At 39.7% G+C, this 7,205-nt stretch overlaps 1 pseudogene; it reads left to right on the top strand.

The window, feature by feature from the left end:
- The first annotated feature begins 2,443 nt into the window (after positions 1 to 2,443).
- LOC149404017 (uncharacterized) lies at positions 2,444 to 6,877 on the top strand (annotated as a pseudogene).
- The last annotated feature ends 328 nt before the right edge of the window (positions 6,878 to 7,205 follow it).

Below are 7,205 nucleotides of genomic sequence, written 5' to 3'. Positions count from 1 at the left end.
TACTCGGTACCAACCTCGAATGGAGCTTGAACATTGAGAAGCCTTAGGAAGGTTGAAACTTTCGTCTCTCCACGCAGCACGCCTCTCGCACTAGTCTTCTTGAACCTGTGAGCAACCACGAATGTTTCTACCACTAGAGTCTTAAGAGAATGGTTGGATTTAGTGTGTGGGCACTTTTAAACACGATGACTCAAGAACAAGTCTTGGAGCCAAAGAGCTAAAACAAATGCTAGGTCTAATGAGGACCTTGGTGACAAAACAAAAGAACAAGAAGGGTTAGAGAGAGAGGGAGATGGGCGGCCAACTATTCTTCATGCCTAATATTATCTATGTTTACCCTTCATTAATATCATCAACTAGGTGGGATTTATGAAATTACCATTTTACCCTTCTTGGTGTTATTTCCTCAACTCCTTTGTAACTTGTGAATAAGTTAGAAACAATGTATTGACGAGGAGCTAAAAAGTCACATTGAGTCATGACTAAATTTAGACACTAGCGAGCTCATGTATACACATTCCGAGGAAGAAAGCATGAGGTGATATTATTGGAATAGATCTAGGGTTAAGCAAACTTTTATCGCTTCTAGCAAGCAGCGGAATATAGAAAATTTCTTTAAAAACTCGTAAAACGTTTTTACAACCTAGGCGAACTGTATGAACATATAATTTAAAATTTTAAAACTACATTTAGTTTTTACTCAGTACCAACCTCGAATGGGGCTTGAACGTTGAGAAGCCTTAGGAAGGTTGAAACTTTCGTCTTTCCATGCAGCACGCCTCTACATGTGGACATCAAGATGGATTCGCATGAAGATCAAGTCAAGATGGATTCAACTCATAAACAAGTAAAGAAGGACTTAATCCAAGATCAACCAGGACCAATGACAAGATCAAGAGCTAAACAACTCAAGGAGGAGATGGAGAACTTTATCCATTAGGCCCAAAAACAAGCAGTCCAAATACACTCTTTTAAGCCTTTAAAGAGTTGTACCTAGTTCTCCAAATAACATCTGATTAGAGAAGGCTTATGGCATGTAATGAGGGCGTAATTAGCCATTTATGACACCATTTAGAGCAGCAACAAAGGCGATTCCGAATTTCACAAGGAATTTCATCAGATTCATGTTTTATGGCATTTAATGTCTAGTTTTAATTGTCTTTAAGTGTGTTTATTTCATTTCAGTTTCTTTTTGCTTTGTTAGCTTTGAAAAACGTTTTATAATGGTTGTAATAGTCTAAATAGTTTTTCAGAACACTTTGAATGAATTTGTGAGAGATTTCTCTTTGTTTCTTGAAGACACTATACTGAACTTATCAAGGGAACTCCTTGTGGCGTTCGAATCTGACTTATCAAGCGAATTTCCACTCTCGTTTGTGGCGTCTTCATCGTTCCAAAGTTCGAGCTTCAACATAAGCTATGGGTCGCGGATTCACCGAATCTGATCTCGAAGGATCCTTGGGTCTGATCCAATCCAACAAATTGAGAAGGGTCATAGTCACAGTGTTTGCTTGGTTCGCATCAGTTGGTATCAGAGCTAATTCGAGTTCATCAAGGTTCAATCTATCTTTTATATTGTTATATCAAACTTCCAGAAAAAAAAAATCCTTTTCTGATCATCAATTGTTTTATTTCCTCCTCCACTTTGTTGTCTTTAGCCAAATATCATATTACGCAAAAAAAAGTTCTTTTTTTTATTCATTCCTGAGTTGTTCTTCTTTGTTCCTGAAAAAAAAAAGAAGAATCCTGAATCAAGAAAAAAAAAATCCCTGAATTGAAATTAAGTGCTTCTCTTTAGATCTTCGTGTTAAATATCATTCTTTTCTTTCGCTCCCTTGATGTATTTTCAAATTCGTCCAGATTTTACCATATACTCTCTTTGTGTTGTTGTCGTTCGTACTTCTTCGCTTGGGTTGTTGTGATTTTGATCGGTATAAGGAATTGCTTTCCATTATTTTTCGTCTAGTTTTCAAAGAAACGAAAGAGAATTTGAGTGGAAATAGGCAAGAGTGAGTGAGATCATTAGAGGGTAAAAGCTGAATAATTGAGTGCAAAACACGAGTGGAAGTTGTGTGAATTTCATAATACGAGTGCAACACGTGAGCGAGTGTTGTGAGGTCCTTTTATTTCACCGTTTGCTGACTTGTGCAGGAACTAAACAAGCATGTCGGGGTCCGGAAATGACAACGACCAGCCACAAAACAATAACAACTGTTTCCAAGTTGAGGCTATCATGGGAGAAGTAAGGAGAATAATGAGACAGGAAGTGGATCGCATCAACAACCGTCTTGAACTTGTTGAACAACGTGGTCAGCGAGAACAACCTCAAAATCCCCATGATCAATCTGACGCGAGCGATTTGGAGGAAAGATTTGAAAGAGAGTCTGCAGGGAGTCGTAGGAGGAATGGCCCACGTGATATAGGAAACCGTAATGAAGTTGACAATAATCTGGGGAGCATTAAAGTGAATATGCCAGCGTTTCGTGGAAGAACAGATTCGGAGGAGTACTTGGAGTGGGAAAGGAAGATGGTGTTGGTTTTCGACTGTCATAACTACTTCGAGTTGAAGAAAGTGAAGCTGGCAGCCATTGAGTTCACCGAGTATGCCATTGTTTGGTGGGATAAGCTGACCACTAATCAGAGGTATGATGGCAAACTACCCATTGAAAGTTGGGCTGGGATGAAGAGGGCGATGAGGAAAAGATTTGTGCCAAGTCATTACCGGCGCAATTTACACCTCAAATTACAAAGTCTACGACAAGGTAGTCGCAGCGTGGATGAGTACCACATGGAGATGGAGGTGACGTTGATCAGGGCCAATGTTGAGGAGGATCGGGAAGCAATGATGGCTAGGTTCCTAAATGGCCTAAACATGGAGATTGGGGATGCGATAGAGCTACACCATTATGTGGAGATGGAGGATCTAGTCCATATGGCATTGAAGTTGGAAAGGCAATTAAAACGAAGTAATATGCGTCATAGACAAGTGCAACAAAACTCAACACCACAACCTTGGAGATCTAAGAACCCAAAAAAAGAAGAAGCCCCTTCAAGTTCAAAGGGAAGATTTGAGCAAAAGGAAGCCCCACCGATAGCCCCGAATAATGTTAAACCGCCGACTACACAAACTCGATCTAGTGAGATCAAGTGTTTCAAATGTCAAGGAAGAGGGCACATCGCAAATCAATGCCCCAATCAGCGAGTTATGGTGCTCCGAGAGAATAGAGAGATTGAGTCGGAGGCGAGTGAAGAAGAAGTACATCCGGATATGCCAGAATTGGAGGATGCATCGGTGGAAGATGAAGAGTTTGGTGCTGAACATGGAGATTTCTTATTGATCTCAAGAAGAGCTTTGAGTACTCATGCCAAAGAAGATGATGAGAAGGTTCAGCGTGAGAACATATTTCACACCCGGTGCCATGTGAAAGAAAAGGTTTGCAGTCTCATCATAGATGGAGGGAGTTGCACTAATGTTGCTAGCGCAGCAATGGTGGAGAAACTTGGACTTAAAACACTGAAACTTCCCCGACCATACAAGCTTCAATGGCTAAATGATAGTGGAGAAGTTAGGGTAACAAAGCAGGTCTTGGTACCATTCAAAATCGGGAAGTATGAAGATGAAGTGAAATGTGATGTAGTGCCAATGCAAGCTGGGCATCTTCTCTTGGGAAGGCCATGGCAATTCGATCGTCGGGTTCAACATGATGGCTTCACCAACAAATACTCATTCTTCCACAAAGAACGCAAAATCATTCTTGCACCACTGACCCCATATGAAGTTTTTGAGGATCAAAACGGATCACACAAATTGAGTGAACAAAAGAAAAATGAGAGAAAACAAGAAAATCAAACACAACGCAAAGAGAGAAAAACAAGAGAGACAAGTTCTAGCCAAAGAGAGCAACCCTGAGAGAAAACAAAGCCTATATGCCACAAAGAGAGATATCACGCGAGCAATAAACACCAACCAACCCATTATATTTCTCGCGTATAGCGAGGCATTTTTTAATACTAACAAAACCGATCTAGCTTTGCCTAGTCAGATTACTTCTCTCTTGCAGATTTTTGATGATGTGTTTCCGGAGGAACTTCCAAAAGGCTTGCCACCAATTCGTGGAATTGAGCACCAAATCGATTTCATTCCCGGAGCAACAATTCCAAATCGTCCAGCTTATAGGATGAATCCCAATGAGACGAAAGAGTTGCAACGACAAGTGGCAGAATTGATATATAGAGGGTACATGAGAGAGAGTATGAGTAAGTGCGCTGTACCAGTTCTTTTGGTCCCTAAGAAGGATAAAACATGGAGGATGTGTACTGATTGTCGCGCTATAATAGCATCACGGTAAAGTATCGATACCCTATCCCTCGTTTGGATGATATGCTTGATGAGTTGCATGGATCTTGCTTGTTTTCAAAAATTGATCTTAAGAGTGGATATCATCAGATTAGAATGAGAGAGGGAGATGAATGGAAAACAGCGTTTAAAACCAAACAAGGATTGTACGAGTGGTTGGTTATGCCATTTGGATTAACTAATGCGCCTAGTACTTTCATGCGATTAATGAATCATGTTTTGCGTCATTTCATTGGAAAGTTTGTGGTTGTATATTTTGATGATATTATGATCTATAGCACAAATTTGAAAGATCATGTTTCTCATTTGCAATCTGTTTTGGAGGTGCTTAGCAAAGAAAAGTTATTCGCTAACCTTGGAAAGTGCACTTTTTGCGCCGACAAGCTTGTATTTCTTGGATTGGTTGTTAGTGCACAAGGTATACAGGTTGATGAAGAAAAGGTGCGAGCAATTCAAGAATGGCCAACCCCAACAAATGTGGGCCATGTGAGGAGTTTTCATGGGCTCGCTGGATTTTATAGACGGTTTGTCAAGGACTTTAGTACCATCGCATCACCACTTACCAATGTCATACGAAAGAATCCACCATTCAAGTGGGGCGAGGAACAAGAAGAGGCGTTCAAAATTCTAAAGAATAAGCTTTCCCATGCTCCTTGACTTGCTCTACCTAACTTTGAAAAAGCTTTTGAAATTGAGTGTGATGCTTCAGGTGTAGGTATTGGAGCTGTACTCATGCAAGATGGTCGGCCAATTGCATACTTCAGCGAGAAATTGAATGGTGCAACTTTGAATTACCCTACATATGATAAGGGATTGTACGCGCTGATTCGTTCCCTTCAAACATGGCAACATTACCTTCTGCCCAAGGAGTTTGTGATTCGCACCGATCATGAATCATTGAAGCACTTCAAGACACAACACAAGCTGAATAAAAGACATGCCCGTTGGTCCGAATTCCTTGAACAATTCCCATACCTGATCAGGTTCAAACAAGGTAAGGAGAACGTTGTCGCAGATGCGCTTTCGCGAAGGTATTCCCTAATCTCAACTCTTGATGCTAAATTACTTGGTTTTGAGCATATTAAGGGTATGTACATGGATGATACTGATTTTAAGGATATATATAGATGTTGTGAGAAATCTGGCCATGGGAAGTTTTATAGGCATGAGGGATTCTTGTTTCGGGAAAATAGGTTGTGTGTGCCTAATTCGTCAATGCGTGATTTGTTAGTTCAGGAATCTCATGGTGGAGGGTTGATGGGACATTTTGGGATAGCAAGAACCTTAGGCATCTTGCAAGAACATTTCTTTTGGCCGCGCATGAAAAGGGATATTGAGAGGATAGTTGGGAGATGTATAACCTGTAAGCAAGCAAAATCGAGAGTGCAACCAAATGGTTTATATACACCGCTGCCCATTCCTAGTTCACCATGGATTGATATCTCAATGGATTTTGTTTTAGGTTTGCCTAGGAGTAAGCGTGGTCGTGATTCAATTTTTGTGGTCGTAGATCGGTTTTTTAAAATGGCTCATTTTATTCCGTGTCATAAAATAGACGATGCTTCAAATGTTTCAAATCTGTTCTTTCGTGAGATTGTGCGATTACATGGTATGCCCAGGACAATTGTTTTGGATAGAGATGCTAAGTTCTTGAGTTACTTTTGGAAGACATTGTGGGGTAAATTAGGGACTATGCTTTTATTTTCTACATCTTGTCACCCACAAACCGATGGTCAAACTGAGTTCGTGAATAGGACTTTGTCTACTTTGTTAAGGGCTGTCATTAGTAAGAATATTAAGACTTGGGAAGAGTGTTTACCACATGTGGAGTTTGCATATAATCGTTCAATTCATTCCGCTACTAGATTTTCACCATTTGAGATTGTTTATGGTTTTAATCACTTGACTCCTTTGGATTTATCACCATTACCTATTGTTGAGCATTTAAATTTAGATGGCAAGAAAAAAGCAGAATTTGTGAAGAAACTTCATGAGCAGGTGCGGAATAACATTATGAAAAGAACTGAGCAATACATCAAACAAGCCAACAAGGGACGTCATGAACTGATTTTTAAACCTGGTGATTGGGTTTGGTTACATATGCGAAAAGAAAGATTTCCGATCCAAAGACGATCAAAGTTGCTGCCTCGAGGGGATGGTCCTTTTCAAGTGCTTGAAAGAATCAATGACAATGCATATAAGCTTGATTTACCGACTGAGTATAACGTGAGTACAACTTTTAATTTTTCCGACTTGAGTCCATTTGATGTTGATTCAGATTTGAGGACAAATCATTTTCAACATGGAGGGAATGATGTGGACATCAACATGGATTCGCATGAAGATCAAGTCAAGATGGATTCAACTCATAAACAAGTAAAGAAGGACTTAATCCAAGATCAACCAGGACCAATGACAAGATCAAGAGCTAAACAGCTCAAGGAGGAGATGGAGAACTTTATCCGTGAGGCCCAAAAACAAGCAGTCCAAATACACTCTTTTAAGCCTAATAAAGAGTAGTACCTAGTTCTCCAAACAACATATGATTAGAGAAGGCTTATGGCATCTAATGAGAGGCATAATTAGCCATTTATGACACCATTTAGAGCAGCAACAAAGGGGATTCCGAATTTCACAAGGAATGTCATCAGATTAATGTTTTATGGCATTTAATGTATAGTTTTAATTGTCTTTAAGTGTGTTTATTTCATTTCAGTTTCTTTTTGCTTTGTTAGCTTTGAAAAACGTCTTATAATGGTTGTAATAGTCTGAATAGTTTTTCAGAACACTTTGAATGAACTATAATGAACTTATCAAGGGAATTCATTGTGGCGTTCGAATCTGACTT

This window comes from Urtica dioica, chromosome 2 (genome assembly GCF_054948205.1).
Source record: "Urtica dioica subsp. dioica isolate 48M chromosome 2, U.dioica_male_clone48M_v1_H2, whole genome shotgun sequence".
NCBI lineage: Eukaryota > Viridiplantae > Streptophyta > Magnoliopsida > Rosales > Urticaceae > Urtica > Urtica dioica.
Note: the sequence above shows the minus strand (reverse complement) of the source record. Positions and strands in the feature narration are given on the sequence as shown.